Raw genomic sequence first — 25,122 nt, 5'->3', positions numbered from 1 at the left:
TGATCTGTCTGCCTCAGCCTTCCAAAGTGTTGGGATTACAGGTGTGAGCCACCATGGCCAGCCTTTCTTTTCTTTTCAAAGCCACCCTTGGTGATGAAATGTAAAATATGCACCAGTGAATATTACTTTGCTGAATATTGCCTAGTGAATATTAAGTATTTATTCTCACCTTTCAGACATGAACTTATGAATTCAACACATGAAGACTTACAACTTGATAAACCAGCTTCAGGAGGTAGGTCTTCAGTCTTAAGTCAGATTAGAAGATTATGTGAAATAATTATTTAATGCTTAACAATGATTTTTTTAATGGTACCTTTCACATGAAATAAGATCCCTCTTACTTTTAATTATGTTCCAGGACAGGAGAATTCATGTTGTCAAAATTCTAATACTCTTTAGAACAATAAACTCATTTTCTATTAACCCCTTATAAATACATGTAAATGTTGCATTTATGGGTAGCCATAACTAAAAGCACAATATTTGTCCTACTTTTGAGATGCAAGATTTATCTGGCATAATGCATTGAACAGTTTATTATTGAAGTCTACACTAGTCAACTGAACAAGCATTCATCAAATGTCCACGATACCCAGGACATAAGAAGGTTCCTTTTAGAGTATGGAGCCATACTGCACTCTTAATTGTTAGATGTGTTTTGAAAGAAATAGAAATATAATTGATTTTCTTACTTGTTTTGGCTCTGGAGTGGAGTGCAGACAAAAAAGAATGGAATCACACTGTTTAGATTTACTAAAATAGAAGGATTGCCAGCAAGATCATATCCCTAGTCTCCCCATAGCAAATGGCACCTGCTAGCCGTTCACTGTTCTTTTTTTTTTTTTTTTTTTTTTGAGATGGCGTTTTCCTCTGTTGCCCATGCTGGAGTGCAGTGGTATGATCTCAGCTCACTGCAAGCTCCACCTCCTGGGTTCAAGCAATTCTTCCTGCCTCAGCCTCCCAAGTAGCTGGGATTACAGGCACCTGCCACCATGCCTGCCTAATTTTTTTATTTGCAGTAGAGTTTGGGTTTCACCATGTTGGCCAGGCTGGTCTGGAACTGCTGACCTCAGGTGATTTGCCCACCTTGGCCTCCCAAAGTACTGGGATTACAGGCATGAGACAGCCTATCCTGTCTGCTAGTGGTTCTTGAGCACACAGTTCTGCTTTTTCCTAGCTTTAATGAATGTCTGGTTCTTCCTCTTTTTGTGCAGTGTATGTCAGCATTGTTTCAGTAATAAATACAATCTGGATCTTAGAAATAATATTAGTCACAGGTGCCAGGTGCGGTGGCTCACACCTGTAATCCCAGCACTTTGGGAGGCTGAGGTGGGTGGAGCAAGAGGTCAGGAGATCAAGACCATCCTAGCTAACACGGTGAAACCCTGTCTCTACTAAAAATACAAAAAATTAGCCAGGTGCGTGTAGTCCCAGCTACTCGGGAGACTGAGGCAGGAGAATGGCGTGAGCCCAGGAGGCGGAGCTTGCAGTGAGCCGAGATTGTGCCACTGCACTCCAGCCTGGGTGACAGAGCGAGACTCCATCTCAAAAAAAAAAGAAAAATTAGTCACAGGAAAGAAAAATACTGCCATTTTATAATAATAATATTTAATAACCTAAGTAAGTTATTAAACCCATTAGATTGAGAAAACTTGTATTCCTGTGATTTCGATAGTGAAGGAAGTATGGTATACGAGAATCACTAAATTATGAAAGATGGTAGATCAGCTTTTTGCAAAAAAATTTGGTAAGTCTGTTTTTTTCCCCTTCAATTAAATTATATTACTGAGTAATGTATTTTATAATGATGTTTTATTTAGGAAAGTAAATACAATGAGTAGGACTCAGCTCCAGTTTTCTCTTACTGTTTTGTTTTTGAGACAGAGTTTCGCTCATGTTACCCAGGCTGGAGTGCAGTGGCATGGTCTTGGATCACTGCAACCTCCACCTCCCAGGTTCAAGCTATTGTCCTGCCTCAGCCTCCCAAGTAGGTGGGATTACTGGCACCTGCCACCATGCCCAGCTAATTTTTGTATTTTTAATAGAGATGGGGTTTCACCATGTTGGTCAGGCTGGTCTCGAACTCCTGACCTCAGGTAATCCACCCACCTCAGCCTCCCAACCTGCTGGGATTATAGGCATGAACCACCACGCCCAGGCTCTCATACTGTTTTTTTTGGGGGTTTTTTTTTTTTTTCCAGGCTGGAGTGCAATGGTGCGATCTGGGCTCACTGCAACCTCTACCTCCTGGGTTCAAGCGATTCTCCTGCGTCAGCCTCCTGAATAGCTGGGATCACAGGCATGTACCACTACACCCAACTAATTTTTTTTTGTATTTTTTGTAGTGATGGGGTTTCACCATGTTGGCCAGGCTGGTCTTAAACTCCTGACCTCAGGTGATCTACCCGCCTTGGCCTTCCAGAGTGCCAAGATTACAGGTGAGAGCCACCGAACTCTGCCAGGAGTGGATCATTTTTATGGTTCACCTTTTAGACCACAGAGAATAACTTCCTGATGTTGCCATGGCATTTGTAAACTGCCATGGCGTTGGTGGGAGTGTAGCAGTGAGGATGACCAGAGGTCACTCTCATCGTTATCTTGGTTTTGGCTGGCTTTTTTACTGCAATTCATTTTATCAGCAAGGTCTTTATGACCTGTATATTGTGCTGACCTCCTCCGTCACCCTGTGACTTAGAAAGCCTTAACCATCTGGGAATGTAGCTCAGTAGGTCTCAGCCTCATTTTACCCAGCTCCTATTTAAAATCAAGTTGCTCTCATTTAAATGCATATGACAGTATTGCTGCTTTCTTTAAGGTTCCTGAAAGGGAGAGAGGAAATGTTCGATTTTTCATGGCTGTGAACCACTGCAAGTATTGAGGAAATATTTACTACTTCCAGCCTCATAATCCTGCAGTCATTTGGCACCTGTGAGTCAGGTGTGGGGGGAACTACCCCATACATTCTGGAGCATTCAATCTGTTGGGGAAAGGTGTAGTAAGTAGGAGATATTTACTACATAAGGTGTTAAGGTCTGGGATAGAATTAAGTAGAATAAGGGGATGGGGAGGCAGGGGGTGTGACTGGGGCAGCCTTGATGATAAGTGAGGAGCACATTCTGCAGTTGGTCTCACCTCTTTCTGAAACTTCCACTTTTTTCACTCTCAACTTCAACAATTGGTTCTTTTTTATTTTATAGAAAGTTTGTTAGAATTAGGTTTATATATCTTCTTGTTGAATTAACAGGATAATTTTATTTAACATCACTCTCTAGTGTGACTGAAAGCCTCTAATCCTTTACTGTTATTTGTTTATGAGCATATTTGTTTTTACAGCTATGATAATTATTTCATTTTGTGTGGTTTCTCAAAAACACGTGTTTCTTATATTAAAGAGTGTATACTAGAGTCTTTCAGATTTGGTGCTAATAACATTAAGTAAGAATTTAAGACAAGTCTTGAGATGTTAGAGGAAAGCCAGTCTAGGAACAAATAAAGTAATTATTAATTTATTTATTTTGAGTTGACATTTAAGTTGAGGTGTGGAGGTGGAGGAGACAGTTGGATAAATGAGTTTGGAAGTAAGGAGAAAGATCTGGGAATAGATATAATTTTGGATTTTATAGTGGTGTTTTGATAGCAATTGTTGGTATCACCAAAATAATTCATCAACGAGCTCCCTGACAGCTCCCTGACCTTTCTTTTTAAAGAAACAGGGTTGGCCGGGTGCGGTGGCCCATGCCTGTAATCCCGGCATTTTGGAAGGCAGTTCACCTGAGGTCAGGAGTTTGAGACCAGCCTGACCAACATGGAGAAACCCCATCACTACTAAAAATACAAAATTAGCTGGGTGTGGTGGTGTTTGCCTGTAATCCCAGCTACTCTGGAGGCTGAGGTGGCAGAACTGCTTGAGCCCAGCAGCCAGAGGTTGCAGTGAGCCGAGATCACACCATTACACTCCAGCCTGGGCAACAAGAGTGAAACTGCATCTCAAAAAAAAAGAAACAGGGTCTTCTTATGTTCTCTGGGCTGGACTAGAACTCCTATGCTCACGTTATCCTCCTGCCTCAGTCTCCAAGTAGTTGGGGCTGTAGGCACATGCCAGCATGTCCAGCTTTGAGCCACTCCCACCCATCATGTTGCAAAATATTTAAATGTTACATACAGAGGTGCGAGGGAGATGTGCGTATAAGCAGCACCATGTAAATTGCTTGAATCTTTTTTTTAGAGTTCTGTTTGGATGTGGCTTCAGAGCAGGGATTAATCAATTCATTTTTACTTTTTTTTCTTTTCTTTTTTTATTTTCTGAGGTGGATTCTCACTCTGTCACCCAGGCTGGAGTGCAGTGGCAAAATCTCAGCTCACTTCAGCCTCCGCCTCGTGGATTCTCTTGCCTCAGCCTCCTGAGTAGCTGGGATTACAGGTGCCTGCCACAATACCCGGCTGATTTTTGTTTGTTTGTTTGTTTATTGTATTTTTGGTAGAGACAGGCTTTCACCATGTTGACCAGGCTGGTCTCGAAATCCTGACTCATGTGATCCACCTGCCTCGGCCTCCCAAAGTGCTGGGATTACAGGTATGAGTCACTGCGCCCGGCTGTTTTATTTTACATTTTTAAATCACAATTTTTATACCTATTCAAAAGTAGAGAAAATAGTACAATGACCACTAAAATACCCATTCCTCAATTTCTGTGATCTTTAAGATTGTCCCACATTTTGTTCTATTCCTTTACCTCCCTTTGCAGGAATATTGTAAAGCACATCAGTCATCACATCATTTTATCTGTTCAGTGTGCATCCCCGAACAGCATTTACGTATTCCTACACAGCCAGTATCTCATCACATCCGATAAAATTAACAATGATTTTTTTGTTGTCAGCTCGTATGCAGCCCTTAGTTGAGTTTCCTCACTCTTTTGTTTTCTTTTTTTTTTTTTTTTGAGACAGAGTCTTGTACTGTCGCCCAGGCTGGAGTACAATGGTGTAATCTCGGCTCACTGCAGCCCCTGCCTGCTGTGCTCCAGTGATTCTCCTGCCTCAGCCTCCTGAGTAGCTGGGATTACAGGCACATACCACCATACCCGGCTAATTTTTGTATTTTTAGTAGAGACGGGGTTTTGCCATATTGGCCAGGCTGGTCTTGAACTCCTGACCTCAGGTGATCCTGCCACCTGGGCCTCCCAAAGTGCTGGGATTACAGGCATGAGTCACTACACCTAGCCAAGTTTCTCACTCTTACCTGGATGGTATCTCATTTTCTCATTATCTGAAAAATTTTGCTTTAAATCTGGATCCAAAAAATCTTCACGTGCTAACTTTGGTTGTTATGCTTCTTGTAATCTAAACTGGCCTCTGCTTACTTTTTTTATTTCCCAATTCATGAATTCTATGTGCAAAGTTTTTATATATATATATATCTTGCTCACGAGGTTGAAGGGGTAAAGAACATTGATCTTGTTGTTTCAGTGTAGGTGAAAGTTTAGCCTGAAATGTGCCAGTTTGCAGCAGCCAATGGAGGAGGGTTATTACAGTCATGAACAGTTCGTAGCAAAAGGCTGCTTCCAAATAGTATTTGCAGGCCGGGTGCAGTGGCTCATGCCTGTAATCCCAGCCCTTTGGAAGGCAGAGATGGGTGGATCATTTGAGGTTAGGAGTTTGAGACCAGCCTGGCCAACATGGTGAAACCCTGACTCTACTGAAAAGTACAAAAGTTAGCCAGGCATGGTGGCGGGCACCTGTAATTTTAGCTACTCAGGAGGCTCAGGCAAGAGAATCACTTGAACCCAGGAGGCAGAGGTTGGAATGAACCGAGATCATGCTACTGCACTCCAGCCTGGGTGACAGAGCAAGACTCCATCTCAAAAAAGAAAAAAAACAAAACAAATAGTATTTAGGTTGTATTCTTTATTGTCTATAATGATTTTCTTTCTCTCTCTTCTTCCTAAGGATATTGAAAAATAGAGTTCAATCTTTTAAGATCTTAGAGTTATTAAGATTGTCTTGGGACCAGGGCACTTAAATTTGCCAAAATCAGGCTGTTAATGATGGGTAATTTTTATTTATTTATTTATTTATTTATTTATTTATTTATTTATCTGTTTGTTTATTTATTTTTGAGATGGAGTCTCGCTCTGTCACCCAGACTGGAGTGCAGTGGCGTGATCTCTGCTCACTGCAAGCTCTGCCTCCCAGGTTCACGCCATTCTCCTGCCTCAGCCTCCTGAGTAGCTGGAACTACAGGTGCCCGCCACCACACCCAGCTGATTTTTTGTATTTTTGGGAGAGATGGGGTTTCACCGTGTTAGCCAGGATGGTCTCGATCCCCTGACCTCGTGATCTGCCCGACTCAGCCTCCCAAAGTGTTGGGATTACAGGCGTGAGCCACTGTGCTTGGCTATTCTTATTATTATTATTTTAATTTTTAAAATTTTTATTTCTCAGCCTTGGGATTCTGATATGTAAACATGCAAGTATCTTCAAAGATAGAAAACATATACAGTTATCATTAAAATGAGAGAACTCAGAATATACAATCATGGAGCAGTGCCCTCCACCAGCCCCCCAGCTAACTACAGCTGCAAGCATGATTCTCATGCTCTCTCGTACCTAGTGTTCAACTAGTGACACAGCTTCTTCACTCATGGGGAAGGGCCATCAGCAAATGGCACTCAAGCATGGTGGCTTGAGAAAGATCCCACACACTCGAGGCCATGTTGGAGACATTTCATGAAAGGATTAGGTGGGTTACCCCTGGCTTTCTGCTCCAGAGTTTATCAAGACTGATATTAAAGTAAACGCATTGTAAGCCACACATACAAGTTGTGGAGTGAAGTAAACAGAGTGATTTTTTTGTTTGTCCTGTTTTATAGGCTTTAATTAAATTGTGGCCTTGGATTGGGTGCAGGATTTTGTGATTATTATTATTTTTATTATACTTGAAGTTCTGGGGTACATGTGAAGAATGTGCAGTTTTGTTACATAGCTATACACACGTGCCATGGTTGTTTGCTGCACCCATCAACCTCTCATCTACATTAGGTATTTCTCCTAATGCTATCCCTTCTTTAGCCCCCAACCCCCCGACAGGCCCCGATGTGTGATGTTCCCCTCCCTGTGTCCAAGTGTTCTCATTGTTCAACTCCCACTTATGAGTGAGAATATGCAGTTTTTGGTTTTCTGTTCTTGTATTCGTTTGCTAAGAATGATGATTTCCAGCTTCATCCATGTTCCTGCAAAGGACATGAACTCATCCTTTTTTATGCCTGCATAGTATTCCATGGTGTATATATGCCACATTTTCTTTATCCAGTCTATCATTGATGAACTTTTGGGTTAGTTCCAAGTTTTTGCTATTGTGAATAGAGCCACAATGAACATACTTGTGTATGCGTCTTTATAGCAGAATGATTTATAATCCTTTAGGTATATGCCCAGTAATGGGATTGCTGGATCAAATGGTATTTCTGGTTCTAGATCCTTGAGGAATCGCTACACTGTCTTTCACAATGGTTAACCTAATTTACACGCGCAACAGCTGTGTAAAAGCATTCCTATTTCTCCACATCCCCTCCAGCATCTTCTGTTTACTGACTTTTTAATGATCACCATTCTAACTGGAGTGGTTTTGATTTGCATTTCTCTAATGACCATTGATCATGAGCTTTTTTTTCATCTGTTCTTTAGCTGCATGAATTTCTTCTTTTGAGAAGTGTCTGTTCATATCCTTTGCCCATTTTTGATGGGGTTGTTTTTTTTCTTGTAAATTTGTTTAAGTTCTTTGTAGATTCTGGAAATTAGCCGTTTGTCAGATAGACAGATTGCACAAATTTTGTCCCATTCTGTAGGTTGCTTGTTCACTCTGATGATAGTTTCTTTTGCTGTGCTGTGCTCTTTAGTTTAATTAGATCCCATCTGTCAATTTTGGCTTTTGTTGCCATTGCTTTTGGTGTCCTCTTAGTCATGAAGTCTTTGCCCATGCCTATGCCCTGAGTGGTATTGCCTAGGTTTTCTTCTAGGGTTTTTATGGTTTTAGGTCTTACGTTTAAGTCTTTAATCCATCTTGGGTTAATTTTTGTATAAGGTGTAAGGAAGGGTCTGGTTTCAGTTTCTGCATATGGCTCAAGCAGTTTTCCCAACACCATTTATTAAATAGGGAATCCTTTCCCCATTGCTTGTTTTTGTCAGGATTGTCAAAGATCAGATGGTTGTAGATGTGTGATGTCATTTCTGAGGCCTCTGTTCTGTTCCATTGGTCTATATATCTGTTTTAGTACCAGTACCATGCTGTTTCGGTTACTGTAGTCTTGTAGTATAGTTTGAAGTCAGGTAGCGTGATACCTCCATCTTTGTGCTTTTTGCTTAGGATTGTCTTGGCTATGTGGGCTCTTTTTTGGTTCCGTATGAAATTTAAAGTAGTTTTTTCCAATTGTGTCAAGAAAGTCAATGGTAGCTTGATAGGGATAGCATTGAATCTATAAATTACTTTGGGCAGTATGGCCATTTTTACAATATTGATTCTTCCTATCCATGAGCATGGAATGTTTTTCCATTTATTTGTGTCCTGTCTTATTTCCTTGAGGAGTGGTTTGTAGTTCTCCTTGAAGAGGTCCTTCGCATCCCTTGTAAGTTGTATTCCTAGGCATTTTATTCTCTTTGTAGCAGTTGTGAATGGTAGTTCACTCATGATTTGGCTCTCTATTATTGGTGTATAGGGATGCTTATGATTTATGCACATTGATTTTGTATCCTGAGACTTTGCTGAAGCTGATTATCAGCTTAAGGCGATTTGGGGCTGAGACGATGGGGTTTTCTAAATAAACAATCATGCCACCTGGAAACAGAAATTTGACTTCCTCTCTTCCTAATTGAATACGCTTTATTTCTTTCTCTTGCCTGATTACCCTGGCCAGAACTTCCAATACTATGTTGAATAGGAGTGGTGAGAGAGGGCATCCTTGTCTTGTGCCAGTTTTCAAAGGGAATGCTTCCAGTTTTTGTCCATTCAGCATGATGTTGGCTGTGGGTTTGTCATAAATAGCTCTTATTATTTTGAGATATGTTTCATCAATATCTAGTTTATTGAGAGTTTTTAGCATGAAGGGTGTTGAAATTTGTCGAAGGCCTTTTCTGCATCTGTTGAGATAATCGTGGTTTTTATCATTGGTTCTGTTTATGTGATGGATTACGTTTGTCCATTTGTGTATGTTGAACCAGCCTTGCATCCCAGGTATGAGACTGACTTGATTGTGGTGGATAAGCTTTTTGATGTGTTGCTGGATTTGATTTGTCAGTATTTTATTGAGGATTTTCACATCGATGTTCATCAGGGATATTGGCCTGAAATTTTCTTTTTTGTTGTGTCTCTGCCAGGTTTTATCTGGGTGATGCTGGCCTCATAAAATGAGTTAGGGAAGAGTCCCTCTTTTTCTGTTGTTTAGAATAATTTCAGAAGGAATGGTACCAGCTCCACTTTGTACTTCTGTTGGAATTCAGCTGTGAATCTGTCTGGTCCTGGACTTCTTTTGGTTGGTAGGCTATTAATTACTGCCTCAATTTCAGGACTTGTTACTGGTCTGTTCAGGGATTTGGCTTCTTCCCGGTTTAGACTTGAGAGGGTGTATGTGTCCAGGAATTTATCCATTTCTTCTAGATTTTCTAGTTTATTTGCGTAGAGGTGTTTATAGTATTCCCTGATGGTAGTTGGCATTTCTGTGGGATCAGTGGTGATAGCCCCTTTATCATTTTTTTTATTGCATCTATTTGATTCTTGTCTCTTTTCTTCTTTGTTATTCTGGCTAGTGGTCTATCTATTTTGTTGATCTTTTCAAAAAATCAGCTCCTGGATTCATTGAATTTTTGAAGGGTTTTTCTTGTCTCTATCTCCTTCAGTTCTGCCCTGATCTTAGTTATTTCTTGTCTTCTGTTAGCTTTTGAATTTGTTTTTTCTTGCTTCTCTAGTTCTTTTAATTTTGATGTTAGGGTGTCAATTTTAAATCTTTCCTGCTTTCTCTTGTGGGCCTTGAGTGTTATAAATTTCTCTCTAAACACTGTTTTAAATGTGTCCCAGAGATTCTGGTATGTTGTGTCTTTGTTCTCATTGGTTTTGAAGAACATCTTTATTTCTGCCTTAATTTTGTTATTTACCCACTGGTCATTCAGGAGCAGGTTGTTCAGTTTCCATGTAGTTGCGTGGTTTTGAGTGAGTTTCTTAATCCTGAGTTCTAATTTAATTGCACTGTGGTCTGAGAGACTGTTTGTTATTATTTCCGTTCTTTTGCATTTGCTGAGGAGTGTTTTACTTCCAATTATGTGATCAATTTTAGAATAAGTGTGATGAAGTGCTGAGAAGAATTTATATTCTGTGGATTTGGGTGGAGAGTTCTGTAGATGTCTATTAGGTCTGCTTTGTCCAGAACTGAGTTCAAGTCCTTAATATCCTTGTTAATTTTCTCTCTCGTTGATCTGTCTAATGATGGGTCATTTATACTTGCCTTTGCTTTAAGTCTGTTTCAATAGTTAGTAAATATGTTTCTAGAGTTTTTCCAATTAAAAAAATTGACCTGCACCTTGCTTTGGATTGTACTAAAATCTGATTTCAGCACAAACATAATCTTCTGAATTACTTTAGTTTTTTCAGCTGAAGCCTTGGGGAGCACTGAGGCCAAGGCTGTACCGTACCAAAAATTTGAAACATATGTGAATGAGCTGAATGTGGAAGGACTACCGGAAAACACTCCTTTCAGAATCCCCTCATTGCATGGAATCCCAAGGCTCGAAAACATCTTTCAAGTGAGCAATTGAATTAAGTTTGTTATTAAGAGGTAAGATGATAACCTGCAGAAACAAATTCATTGTCTTCCCTAAGGAGAGATTAATTTGACCAAGATGGGCCTTTTGTTCCCCTCTCATCATGACTTCTTTATATTAAAATTAACATTTAGATTCATTTATTGAACAAACATTTATTTAGTATAAGCATCAGTTGTGCAAATTTGGTTCTAGCAAGAACCCTGTCCTTGGGAGGCTTAATACTCAGAAAAATGCAATGAAGAGTTATTGAGCATTTTTGGGGCAGAAGGCAAGGTTGGCACACCCAGATCAGTCACTTGTGCATCCAGAAGGGAGGCAATGTGTTTCAAATATGAGTAAAGGCAGAGAGGAGTCAAATATGCTCACATATTCACATACATTACCCATTCTGTGTGGAGTGAGGAGTGCCATGTGGGCGTGGTGGGACTGCTTAGATAGACTTTTGTGGCCAAATGGAGGAAGGCCTTGGCTCCTACAAAAGCAGTGGCAGTCATTAAGTGGTCTCATAGCAGTTTCCTCTTAAAATAATTTGGATCTGCCCTTTAGAAAACTTAGTCTGGCTTGATTTTGAAGGGTAGCACATCAATAGTTTGAGTGTTTGGGGGTAGGAACAGAAGGCCTCTCTCTACTCATGGAAGGAATGTTGAAGTGGGTAGAGTCTTGCTTACTGATTGAGGTTGAGCATCTGTGTATATTCGTTGGGACTGAGTTACAAGGGAGAAGAAAGGTTTAAGATGATACAGCAAGCTGCTTCTGGCTGTGCTGTCGGACAGTTCATCTAAGATTCAGAAATATAATTGGGCTGGTTTGGGGGAAAAGTGACTTTTGCATATTTATCTTACAAAAAAGATGACTTTGGAGACATCCAGGTGGTCTCTCCTGAATGTCTGAAAATTGCTATTTTCAAAATTCAAGTCACCAAAATGATTTTTTTTCACTGTAAAATGAAGGCAGAATGGATTATGTTTAAAAATTGGCCGGGCACAGTGACTCATGCTTGTAATCCCAGCACTTTGGGAGGCTGAGGCAGGTGGATTACCTGAGGTCAGGAGTTCAAGACCAGCCTGGCCAACATGGCAAAACCCTGTGTCTACTAAAAATACAAAAATTAGCCAGGTGTGGTGGTGTGAACTTGCGGTCCCAGCTACTCAGGAGGTTGAGGCAGGAGAATAGCTTGAACCTGGGAGGCAGAGGTTGCAGTGAGTCGAGATCGTGCCACTGCACTCCAGCCTGGATGACAGAATGAGACTCCATCTCAAATAATAATAATAATAATATTTAGCAGTGTAAAGCTGTGTGAGAAAGACCTGTAAATATCTCCTAAATGTTTTATTATAATATTAATATCAACTGTTTTTTACAGACCAAAACTTCTTACTCACAATACAACTGAAGTTACTCAGCCAAGAACAAATACAACAAGTAAAATAGTTGTGAAATCCTTTTTAAAAGCACAGATTAATCTTGAAGCTTTTAAAAATTAGTCTTTTACTTGAATGGAACTGCTCCTTCCTTCACCTCCCCAAAAAATCTTTTGCAGAAGCTCAATATAGGCACTCTGTGATTTATCAATATGAACAGATGCAGTGTAGGGATAACCCAAGGTTTTTTTTTTTCTTTCTTTTTTTGATACAGAGTCTCACTCTGTCACCCAGGCTGGAGTGCAGTGGTGTGATCTTTACTCACTGCAACCAGGCTCAGGCAATTCTCCTGCCTCAGCCTTCTGAGTAGCTGGGATTACAGGCTAAGTTAGCCATGCCTGGTTAAGTTTTTTATTTTGTGTAGAGACGAGTTTTCACCATATTGGCCAGGCTGGGTTCAGGTGATCCTTCTGCCTGAGCCTCCCAAAGTGCTGGGATTACAGATGTGAGTCATCGCACCTGGCTAAGCTTTGAATTTTGACCGGTGGTATCCAAAAGAAATACAATGTGTGCTGCAAATGCAAGCCACATACGTAATTTTATATTTTCGAGTTCAACCTGAAATCATTATAAATAAATACACAATGAAGTATTTCACATTCTTCATTTGCATATATTCTTTTTGTTGACAATTGGTGTGTCTTTCATACTCACAGCATATTTCAGTGTGAAGTAGCCACATTTCAGCTGTTCAGGGATAGCAGTTACTATTTGCCTTTAGACCTTAATGTTTATTCATGTGTGCCCTGTTCCTAAAATGGCAAATACTGTAATTCTGGCCTGCACACGAATATCACAGCCTAACAGAAAAAGATCTAATAAGTCTCTGTTGAGCAAATAATGTTATTTTCTTTCTGGGGGGAATGAAGTTTTGCTCTTGTTGCCCAGACTAGAGTACAATGGCGCAATCTCAGCTGACCGCTACCTCCGCCTCCCAGGTTCAAGCGATCCTCCTGCCTCAGCCTTCCAAGTAGCTGGGATTCTAGGTGCATGCCACCATGCCTGACTAAATTTTGTATTTTTAGTAGAGATGGGGTTTTGCCACGTTGGCCAGGCTGGTCTAGGACCCCTGTCCTCAAGTGATCTGCCCACCTCGGCCTCCCAAAGTGTTAGGATTACAGGCATGAGCCACCATGCCCGACCTAGTTTATTAGAGCTCTAAGTGTACCTTTCTTTCCCATCTTTTTGTTTGCCATTGTGCATTGTCAGAGTAAGTGACCACAATTTGTAGATCATCCATTACCTTAGGAACTTATGTTGCCAAGAACTAATAAATGGCCATTTAGTATGAAGTTTTGTATTGTCAGGAAATAAGTGTTGGGAATCAAGTATGAATTATGTATGTGTATTAGGTGCTTACAAATTTGTGCAGTTAATCCTTCTCATGAATACTAAGGTGAATAAATGTTCTCAAGTTGGCTTAATGAGTGTGTCCTAAAATACTGCTCCTTCAGCTTTCACAGTACCTTGGGGCAATTACTTGTCAGTCAGTGTGCCAGATAGATTTTGTGTGGATTATGGCATGGAAAGTGGTTGAGAAATTCTGTAGTAGGGTAACAAAATTATCCTTGTCCAAGAGTTCTGCAATGGAGAAGACAAAACTCAGTGCTTAACTCATAGGTTAAGCATGGTTTTCATTTTTGTTTGTTTTTTTTTTGAGACAGAGTCTCACTTTGTCACCCAGGCTGGAGTGCAGTGGCATGATTTCAGCTCACTGAAACATTTGCCTCCTGGGTTCAAGCAATTCTCCTGCCTCATTCTCCTGAGTAGCTGGGATTACAGGTGCATGCCACCATGCCTGGCCAATTTTTGTATTTTTAGAAGAAATGGGATTTCACCATGTTGGCCAGGCTGGTCTCAAACTCCTGACCTTGTGATCCACCCACTTCAGGCTCCCGAAGTGCTGGGATTACAGGTGTGAACCACCACACCTTGCCCTCAGCATGCTTTTGATTTAGCCAAAGAATCAAAGCATTGGTGAAGAATTAAAGATTGGAAGTTACACATTTCTTGCTAAGGGAAGTAATAGGAAAAGAAAAATATTCCTGAAGGTAGATCTTCAGTTTGCATTAGTCTGAAGATGATGAAACCTGTAGAAAACTTCATTTCTGAAGAGAAAGCTCAAATTCAAGGTTGTGAGGAGTGCAGTCACCATTTTTGTTAGGGGCAGTTGTGACAGTTATTGCAGAAAGTGAGAATGCGAAACCTGTATTATATAAAGAATGTGCAAGTGTCGTAGAAGACAATGCAAGGATTGGGTGCTGGAGCAGTGCTGGACCTGCCATTGTCACCAGAGTACAGCAGGTGTCACCAGAAGGAGAATCTCCACTCTTGCCATCACTAACAGCCCTTGACTTTGTCCCACTCATAAAAGATCTTGGAAGGAATTAAAGGTGCTTGGTGGTTCCTAATTTTAACATAACCTTACTTGGCCTGACCGTGGACCATGCATTAGTGTTTGGACAGGACAATTAAAATCTCAGAACACATGACAAAAGAATTTTGTGGCCATCAGAATTGTCTCCTTAAACACACCATGGGTGCACTGTGTCCTCAGCTTGGTGAAAGGTAGAAGTCACGTGTGAGAAGGCGGTGGAGCCAGGCACATGATGGAGCCTCGAAGAGTGGAAGGTGGCACCTGGCTCTGTGAGGAGGGTGTGAAGTCCTCCATGGGAAGAAGAGATGCCAGCAAAGGAGGTGAGGATGGGCGGAAGAGGAGGCTGAGCAGCAAGTGAATAGAAGCGCTCGACCTCAGAAGAGGAGAGTCCCATGTCTTTATTGGTAGTATTCTAATGTGGTTCATACTGGAGTTATTTTCTGTGGCTGAATGGTTCAACTACTCTGAAATCCAGTGGGAGGGTGGGGAACAACTCCTACTAAACCTTTGAGATGCTGAGTTTTCTTTTAAAATAAAGGAAATATTACAAGATTTTCTGAAACTGTCAACCTTTAGCAATATTTTCAGATGTTCTCCAACATTTTCCTTTGTCAGCAATCAGAGATGACCTTTGTCAGCAATCAGAGATGACCTCCACACTGAGGCGAATCTTCCACTCCCCTTACCCTTTTCCTTTTGTCTCTCTTTCCCTCCTCTCTTCATCCAGTAACTCCAGTTAGCCTCCATTGTCTCCAAGACGGCTTTCGTCCTCATCCGCAACGCCTCCACACAAGCTCTGAACACCTGTCCGTGTAAGTGACATCCTGTATGCCTTTATTTTTATTTTATTTTATTTTTGAGACAGAGTCTTGCTCTGTTGCCCAGGCTGGAGTGCAGTGGCATGATCTCGGCTTTCTGCAACTTCTGCCTCCCAGGTTCAAGGGATTCTCATGCCTCAGCCTCACAAGTAACTAGGACTACAGGTATGCACCACCACGCACACCTAATTTTTGTAGTTTTTGGTAGAGATGGGGTTTCACCATGTTGGCCAGGCTGGTCTTGAACTCCTGACCGCAGGTTACCCACCCACCTCAGCCTCCCAAAGTGCTGGGATTACAGGTGTGAGCTACGGTGCCTGGCACATTATTTACTATTTATAAGAACATGAGCTTACTACTTGTGTAAAATTTATCCCTGTATTTTAGTTGGAAGTTACTGAGGTGGTATGAGGTTTGGTGACTACATCTGGCCTCTCAGGGACATGGCCAAGTTGTTCAGATGTTCAACTGTATTATATGAAGTTGTTTGTCAGCTTCATTGCTTACTACTGTGAAATAAGTTATAAAGGGAAATTTTTTTATAAAAAGAAATAGACTCAGGCTGAGCGTGGTAGCTCATGCCTGTAATCCTAGCACTTTGGGAGGCCAAAGTAGGTGGATTACCTGAGCTCAGGAGTTTGAGACAACCCTCAGCAACATGGTGAAGCCCCGTCTCTACTAAAATACAAAAAAAAAAAAAAAATCTGGGAATGGTGAATGGTGGTGGGTGCCTATAGTCCCAGCTACTGAGGAGGCTGAGGAGGAGGCTGAGGCACGAGAATTGCTTGATCCTGGGAGGCGGAGGTTGCAGTGAGCTAACATTGTGCCACTGCCAGCCTGGGTGACAGAGCAAGACTGTCTCAAAAAAAAGGGGGAAATAGATTTACTCAGGGGAGAGGATCCATTATTAGTAAAACATGTCTAGTACCACATGCTTTTTGGTCTCCTAATGACCTATCAAACTACAGCGTTTTTGGCTTTTTGATATATTCCACATTTATTCATTCAAGAATTGAAGACATTTTATATCTGCATTATATGCCAAGTACTGGGTGGGGACAGTAGGTGACAGAGATGAACAAATCCCTGATCCCAGGATTTCACAGTGGATTTTGGAATTTAGTGCCATTTAGCTTCATTCGATTCTGCAGTAGTCCCAAGGTTTTCCAAGATCATCCTGTCCTCCAGTGTCTGGTTGATTCAACTTCAGAATATATCGGAGTCTGTCCTTCTTCACTCCTCACTGCTGCCACCCTGGAACCATCTGCCATCATCTCTCACCTGGATTATCTCCATAGTCTCCTAACTGGTTTCCTTGTTTCCATGCTTGCCTCTTTCAGTCTACTCTCTCTCTGTCTCTCTTTTTTTGAGACAGTCTTGCTTTGTCGCCAAGGCTGGAGTGCAATGTTGTGATCTTGGCTCACTGCAACCTCCACCTCCTTGGTTCAAGTGATTCTCCTGCCTCAGTCTCCCTAATAGCAGGGATTACAGGCTTGAGCCACCAGGCCTGGCTATTTTTTTGTATTTTTAGTAGAGACAGAGTTTTGCCATGTTGGCCAGGATGGTCTTGAACTCCTGGCCTCTAGTGATCTGCCTGCCTCGGCCTCTCAAGTGTTGGGATTACAGGCATGAGCCACCACTCCCGCCTGGTCTACTCTCAGTACAACAGCTAGAACAATCCTTTTACAGTGGAATTCAGATCATGTTTACCCCTCTGTTCAAATTATCCAGTGGCTTTGTTTTCTACATGATCTGGTCCCCTACTACCTGTCTCACTGTGCTTCCTGCTACTCTCCTGCTCTTACTCCTCTTTATAAACACTGAGCTCATGGTGTTTCCTTTAACAGGCCAGGCATGCTTGACCTTGTCCTGTCTCTGGACCTTGCTGTTCCCTCTGCCTGGAACATTCTTCCCCTAATGTCTTCATGGCTAACTCTCACTGCTTTGGATTTTGGCTGAAAAGTCAGCTTATCAAGGGCCTCTAGGCTGCTCTGCATAAAATATTTCCTCAACTCATATTTCCTATTTGATACCTGACTCCTCTTCCTCTTTCACTTTTAGTGAAATGTAAGCTCTATGAGGGAAGGGATTTTTGTCTGTTTTACTCTGTTTTATACCTAAATACCTAGAAGGTGCTCAGTAAATATTTTTTGGTTGAATGACTAAATCAGTCTATTATTGAATCAGTCAATGTCATCTGTAGCAGGGACTTCTCATACCAGTAGTCCATATCTGTATGATAGCTGGTGTAGGGAGGGACATGGTCAGAATGCTCTCTGTGGAATAGTTTTGCTTAGCATAATCCCAGCAGGCTCCTATTGGGGTTAAGCCACAGTTTTAGCCTTACTAGTATCACTTTTTTTTTTTTTTTTTTTTGAGGTGGAGATTTGTTCTTGTTGCTCAGGCTGGAGTGCAATGGTGCGATCTTGGCTAACCAAAAAATCTGCCTCCCAGATTCAAGCAGTTCTCGCTCAGCCTCCGGAGTAGCTGGGATTACAGGCATGCACCACCACACCTGGCTAATTCTGTAAAAATAGTAGAGACAGGGTTTCTTCATGTTGGTCAGGCTGGTCTCAAACTCCCCACCTCAGGTGATCTGCTCACCTCGGCCTCCCAAAGTGCTGGGATCACAGGCGTGAGCCACTGCACCCAGCGAATATCACTCTTTAATCATAAAGTCAGAGGATGTTAAGATTGGAAGGGATCTGGGAGACTATTTGGTTCACTTTTCTCATGGATGAGAGAATAACAGAGCATTGAAAAGTAAGGTAATTTACTCACAATCATAAAGCTATATGGGTCAATCTGAAATTAGGCTTCTTACATCAGATTCTGTAGTCTTTCCTACATGTGTTCTCCCCAGACTAAGACAGTTCATGGGCCTTCAGGTTTGACAATTTTCTCTCCAGTCTCTAAACAGGAGCTTTTATCTGGATATTCTAGGTTAGCATAGATGGACAATGACCCTGCAATGTGTAGCAAATCCCAAAGGTTGACCACTGTCAATGGGAACCACCCCAGATGTGTCAGGAGCACCATAGGCATGCTCACTCTTCCATTCACTGGAGCTGTGTAGGGTGGAAAGGAAACCCAAATCAAGACCCTCTGCTGCTTTAGTTATTTTATTGCATGTCACAATCCAGTGTGTCTCCATTTAAATTCAGATTTTTTGATAGATGGTCAGACCAGCTACAGGCCCTTTGGGCCATAAGTCTTGATCTTTTTTTTTTAATTTTATTATTATTATACTTTAAGTTTTAGGGTACATGTGCACAATGTGCAGGTTCGTTACATATGTATACATGTGCCATATTGGTGTGCTGCAACCATTAACTCATCATGTAGCATTAGGTATATCTCCTAATGCTATCCCTCCCCCCTCCCCCCACCCCACAACAGTCCCCGGTGTGTGATGTTCCCCTTCCTGTGTCCATGTGTTCTCATTGTTCAATTCCCACCTATGAGTGAGAACATGCGGTGTTTGGTTTTTTGTCCTTGCATTAGTTTGCTGAGAATGATGGTTTCCAGCTTCATCCATGTCCCTACAAACGACATGAACTCATCATTTTTTATGGCTGCATAGTATTCCATGGTGTGTATGTGCCACATTTTCTTAATCCAGTCTATCATTGTTGGACATTTGGGTTGGTTCCAAGTCTTTGCTATTGTGAATAGTGCCGCAATAAACTAAGTGTGCATGTGTCTTTATAGCAGCATGATTTATAATCCTTTGGGTATATACCCAGTAATGGGATGGCTGGGTCAAATGGTATTTCTAGTTCTAGGTCCCTGAGGAATCTCCACACTGACTTCCACAATGATTGAACTAGTTTACAGTCCCACCAACAGTGTCAAACTGTTCCTATTTCTCCACATCCTCTCCAGCACATGTTGTTTCCTGACTTTTTAATGATCTCCATTCTAACTGGTGTGAGATGGTATCTCATTGTGGTTTTGATTTGCATTTCTCTGATGGCCAGTGATGATGAGCATTTTTTCATGTGTTTTTTGGCTGCATAAATGTCTTCTTTTGAGAAGTGTCTATTCATATCCTTCATCCACTTTTTGATGGAGTTGTTTGTTTTTTTCTTGTAAATTTGTTTGAGTTCATTGTAGATTCTGGATATTAGCCCTTTGTCAGATGAGTAGGTTGCAAAAATATTCTCCCATTCTGTAGGTTTCCTGTTCACTCTGATGGTAGTTTCTTGTGCTGTGCAGAAGCTCTTTAGTTTAATTAGATCGCATTTCTCAATTTTGGGTTTTGTTGCCATTGCTTTTGGTGTTTTAGACATGAAGTCCTTGCCCATGCCTGTGTCCTGAATGGTATTGCCTAGGTTTTCTTCTAGGGTTTTTATGGTTTTAGGTCTAACATGTAAGTCTTTAATCCATCTTGAATTAATTTTTGTATAAGGTGTAAGGAAGGGATCCAGTTTCAGCTTTCTACATATGGCTAGCCAGTTTTCCCAGCACCATTTATTAAATAGGGAATTGTCTCCCCATTTCTTGTTTTTGTCAGGTTTGTCAAAGATCAGATAGTTGTAGATACGCGGCATTATTTCTGAGGGCTCTGTTGTGTTCCATTGGTCTGTATCTCTGTTTTGGTACCAGTACCATGCTGTTTTGGTTACTGTAGCCTTGTAGTATAGTTTGAAGTCAGGTAGCGTGGTGCCTCCAGCTTTGTTCTTTTGGCTTATGATCGACTTTTTTGGTTCCATATGAACTTTAAAGTAGTTTTTTCCAATTCTGTGAAGCAACTCATTGCTAGATTGATGGGGATGACACTGAATCTGTAAATTACCTTGGGCAGTATGGCCATTTTCATGATAGTGATTCCTCCTATCCATGAGCATGGAATGTTCTTCCTTTTGTTTGTGTCCTCTTCTATTTCGTTGAGCAGTGGTTTGTAGTTCTCCTTGAAGAGCTCCTTCACATCCCTTGTAAGTTGGATTCCTCGGTATTTTATTCTCTTTGAAGCAGTTGTGAATGGGAGTTCACTCATGATTTGGCTCTCTGTCTGTTATTGGTGTATAAGAATGCTTGTGATTTTTGCACATTGATTTTATATCCTGAGACTTTGCTGAAGTTGCTTATCAGCTTAAGGAGATTTTGGGCTAAGAGGATGCAGTTTTCTAGATATACAGTCATGTCATCTGTGAACAGGGACAATTTGACTTCTGCTTTTCCTAGTTGAATACCCTTTACTTCTTTCTCCTGTCTGATTGTCCTGGCCAGAACTTCCAACACTATGTTGAATAGGAGTGGTGAGAGAGGGCATCCCTGTCTTGTGCCCGTTTTCAAAGGGAATGCTTCCAGTTTTTGCCCATTCAGTATGATACTGGCTGTGGGTTTGCCATAGATAGCTCTTATTATTTTGAGATATGTCCCATCAATTCCTAATTTATTGAGAGTTTATAGCATGAAGGGTTGAAGAATTCTGATAAAGGCCTTTTCTGTATCTATTGAGATAATCATGTGGTTTTTGTCTTTGGTTCTGTTTATATGCTGGATTACATTTATTGATTTGCATATGTTGAACCAGCCTTGCATCCCAGGGATGACGCCCACTTGATCATGGTGGATAAGCTCTTTGATGTGCTGCTGGATTCGGTGTGCCAGCATTTTATTGAGGATTTTTGCATCAAAGTTCATCAGGGATATTGGTCTAATATTCTCTTTTTTTGTGGTATCTCTGCCAGGCTTTGGTATCAGGATGATGCTGGCCTCATAAAATGAGTTAGGGAGGATTCCCTTTTTTTGTGTTGATTGGAATAGTTTCAGAAGGAATGGTACCAGCTCCTCCTTATACCTCTGGTAGAATTCTGCTGTGAATCCGTCTGGTCCTGAACTTTTTTTGGTTGGTAGGCTATTAATTATTGCTTCAATTTCAGAGTCTGTTATTGGTCTATTCAGAGATTCAACTTCTTCCTGGTTTAGTCTTGGGAGGGTGTATGTGTCCAGGAATTTATCCATTTCTTCTAGATTTTCTAGTTTATTTGCATAGAGATGTTTATAGTATTCTCTGATGGTAGTTTGTATTTCTGTGGGATCAGTTATGATATCCCGTTTACCATTTTTTATTGCATCTGTTTGATTCTTCTTTCTTTTCTTCTTTGTTAGTCTTGCTAGTGGTCTATCAATTTTGTTGATCTTTTCAAAAAACCAGCTCCTGGATTCATTGATTTTTTGAAGGGTTTTTTTGTGTCTCTACATCCTTCAGTTCTGCTCTGATCTTTGTTATTTCATGCCTTCTGCTAGCTTTTGAATGTGTTTGCTCTTGCTTCTCTATTTCTTTTCATTGTGATGTTAGGGTGTCCATTTTTGATATTTCCTGCTTTCCTTTGTGGGCATTTAGCACTATAAATTTCCCTCTCTACACTGCTTTAAATGTGTCCCAGAGATTCTGGTATGTTGTGTCTTTGTTCTCAGTGGTTTCAAAGAACATATTTATTTCCGCCTTCATTTCGTTATGTACCCAGTAGTCATTCAGGAGCAGGTTGTTCAGTTTCCACGTAGTTGAGCGCTTTTGAGTGAGTTTCTTAATCCTGAGTTCTAATTTGATTGCACTGTGGTCTGAGAGACAGTTTGTCATAATTTCTCTTCTTTTACATTTGCTGAGGAGTGCTTTGCTTCCAACTATGTGGTCAATTTTGGAATAAGTGTGATGTGGTGCTGAGAAGAATGTACATTCTGTTGATTTGGGGTGGAGAGTTCTGTAGATGTTTATTAGGTCTGCTTGGTGCAGAGGTGAGTTCAATTCCTGGATATCCTTGTTAACTTTCGGTCTCATTGATCTGTCTAATGTTGACAGTGGGGTGTTAAAGTCTCCCATTATTATTGTTTTGGAGTCTAAGTCTCTTTGTAGGTCTCCAAGGACTTGCTTTATGAATCTGGGTGCTCCTGTATTGGGTGCATATATATTTAGGATAGTTAGCTCTTCTTGTTGAAATGATCCCTTTACCATTATGTAATAGCCTTCTTTGTCTCTTTTGATCTTTGTTGGTTTAAAATCTGTTTTATCAGAGACTAGGGTTGCAACACCTGCTTTTTTTTGTTTTCCATTTGCTTGGTAGATCTTCCCCATGCCTTTATTTTGAGCCTGTGTGTGTCTCTACTCGTGAGATGGGTCTCCTGAATACAGCAGACTGATGGGTCTTGACTCTTTATCCAATTTGCCAGTCTGTGTCTTTTAATTGGAGCATTTAGCCTATTTACATTTAATGTTAATATCGTTATGTGTGAATTTGATCCCGTCATTATGATGTTAACTGGTTATTTTGCTCGTTAGTTGACGCAGTTTCTTCCTAGCATCGATGCACTTTCCAATTTTGCATGTTTCTGCAGTGGCTGGTACCGGTTGTTCCTTTCCATATTTAGTGCTTCCTTCAGGAGCTCTTGCAGGGCCGGCCTGGTGGTGACAAAATCTCTCAGCCTTTGCTTGTCTGTAAAGTATTTTATTTCTCCTTCACTTATGAAGCTTAGTTTGGCTGGACATGAAATTCTGGGTTGAAAATTCTCTTCTTTAAGAAGGTTGAATGTTGGCCCCCACTCTCTTCTGGCTTGTAGAGTTTCTGCTGAGAGATCAGCTCTTAGTCTGATGGGCTTCCCTTTGTAGGTAACCCAACCTTTCTCTCTGGCTGCCCTTAACATTTTTTCCTTCATTTCAACTTTGGTGAATCTGACAATTATGTGTCTTGGAGTTGCTCTTCTCGAGGAGTATCTTTGTGGTGTTCTCTGTATTTCCTGAATTTGAATGTCGCTCTGCCTTGCTAGATTGGGGAAGTTCTCCTGGATAATATCCTGCAGAGTGTTTTCCAACTTGGTTCCATTCTCCCCATCACTTTCAGGTACACCAGTCAGACATAGATTTGGTCTTTTCACATACTCCCATATTTCTGGGAGGCTTTGTGTATTTCTTTTTACTCTTTTTTCTCTAAACTTCTCTTATCACCTCATTTCATACATTTGATCTTCTGTCACTGATATCCTTTCTTCCAGTTGATCGAATCAGCTGCTGAAGCTTGTGCATTCATCATGTAGTTCTCGTTCCATGGTTTTCAGCTCCATCAGGTCCATTGGTGTAGAGAATTTAAGGACTTGTCTACACTGTTTATTCTAGTTACCGATTCGTCTAATCTTTTTTCAAGGTTTTTAGCTTCTTTGTGATGGGTTTGAACTTCCTCCTTTAGCTCGGAGAAGTTTGATCATCTGATGCTGTCTTCTCTCAACTCGTCAAAGTCATTCTCTGTCCAGCTTTGTTCCATTGCTGGTGAGGAGCTGCGTTCCTTTGTAGGGGGAGAGGCACTCCAATTTTTAGAATTTTCAGCCTTTCTGCTGTGTTTTTTCCCCATCTTTGTGGTTTTATCTACCTTTGATGTTTGAGGATGGTGACGTACACATGGGGTTTTGGTGTGGATGTCTTTTCTGTTTGTTAGTTTTCCTTCCAACAGTCAGTACACTCACCTGCAGGTCTGTTGGAGTTTGCTGGAGGTCCCCTCCAGACCCTGTTTGCCTGTGTATCAGCAGTGGAGGCTGCAGAACAGCAAATATTGCTGAACAGCAAATATCACTGCCTGACTGTTCCTCTGGAAGTTTCGTCTCAGAGGGGTACCTGATCATATGAAGTGTCAGTCAGCCCCTACTGCAGGGTGCCTCCCAATTAGGCTACTCAGGATTCAGGGACCCACTTGAGGAGGGAGTCTGTCTGTTCTCAGATCTCAAACTCCATGCTGGGAGAACCACTTCTCTCTTCAGAGCTCTCAGACGGGGACATTTAAAGTCTGCAGAGGTTTCTGCTGCCTTTTGTTCAGCTATGCCTTGCCCCCAAAGGTGGAGTCTACAGGGACAGGCAGGCCTTGAGCTGCGGTGGGCTGCACCCAGATTGAGCTTCCCAGTCACTTTGTTTACCTACTTAAGCCTCAGCAATGGCAGGTGCCCCTCTCCCAGCCTCACTGCTGCCTTGCAGTTCGATCTCAGACTGCTGTGCCAGCTATGAGTGAGGCTCCGTGGGCTTGGGACCCTCTGAGACAGGCGCGGGATATAATCTCGTGGTGTGCTGTTTGCTAAGACCACTGGAAAAGTGCAGTATTAGGGTTGGAGTGACCTGATTTTCCAGGTGCTGTCTGTCACAGCTTTACTTGGCTAGGAAAGGGAATTCCCTGACCCCTTTCACTTCCTGGGTGAGGCAATGCCCCACCCTGCTTCAGCTCATGCTTGGTGCGCTGCACCCACTGTCCTTCACCCACTGTCTGACAAGCCCCAGTGAGATGAACCCTGTACCTCAGTTGGAAATGCAGAAATCACCCATCTTCTGTGTCGCTCATGCTAGGAGCTGTAGAGTGGAGCTGTTCCTGTTCAGCCATCTTGGAACCGCTGCCCACATTATTTTTGTTTTGTTTTGTTTTCTTTTGAGTTGTAGTCTCACTCTGTCACCCAGGCTGGAGTGCAGTGCCATGATCTTGGCTCACTGCAAGCTCCGCCTCCTAGGTTCATACCATTCTCCTCCCTCAGCCTCCCAAGCAGCTGGGACTACAGGCACCTGCCAACACGCCTGGCTAATTTTTTTGTATTTTTAGTAGAGATGGCATTTCACTGTGTTAGCCAGGATGGTCTTGATCTCCTGACCCTGTGATCCACCCGCCTCGGCCTCCCAAAGTGCTGGGATTACAGGCATGAGCCACCACACCTGGCCAATGAAA

At 41.6% G+C, this 25,122-nt stretch overlaps 1 protein-coding gene and 1 long non-coding RNA gene across 4 annotated transcripts in view; one reads left to right on the top strand and one right to left on the bottom strand.

Moving 5' to 3' along the window:
* The window catches only part of LOC115936224 (metabotropic glutamate receptor 5-like), a 381,806-nt gene that overhangs the window by 6,228 nt on the left and 350,456 nt on the right, over window positions 1-25,122 (bottom strand). The window lies entirely within an intron of this gene.
* Window positions 2,817-25,122, top strand: part of LOC129525209 (uncharacterized) — a 37,318-nt gene continuing 15,012 nt past the window's right edge. Inside the window, exons 1-4 of one of the 3 annotated variants that reach the window (XR_008669342.2) lie at window positions 2,817-2,931; window positions 10,630-10,822; window positions 14,790-14,929; window positions 15,337-15,421. This is a non-coding gene — a long non-coding RNA (uncharacterized lncRNA). Of the gene's footprint in view, window positions 2,932-4,403; window positions 4,577-10,629; window positions 10,823-14,789; window positions 15,422-25,122 lie in introns of those variants that run through there. The other 2 variants (XR_010135475.1, XR_010135476.1) reach the window with 2 other exon arrangements.

This window comes from Gorilla gorilla, chromosome 9 (genome assembly GCF_029281585.2).
Source record: "Gorilla gorilla gorilla isolate KB3781 chromosome 9, NHGRI_mGorGor1-v2.1_pri, whole genome shotgun sequence".
Lineage (NCBI taxonomy): Eukaryota > Metazoa > Chordata > Mammalia > Primates > Hominidae > Gorilla > Gorilla gorilla.
The sequence above is the reverse complement of the archived record's forward strand: the minus strand, read 5'-3'. Positions and strand labels throughout refer to the sequence as shown.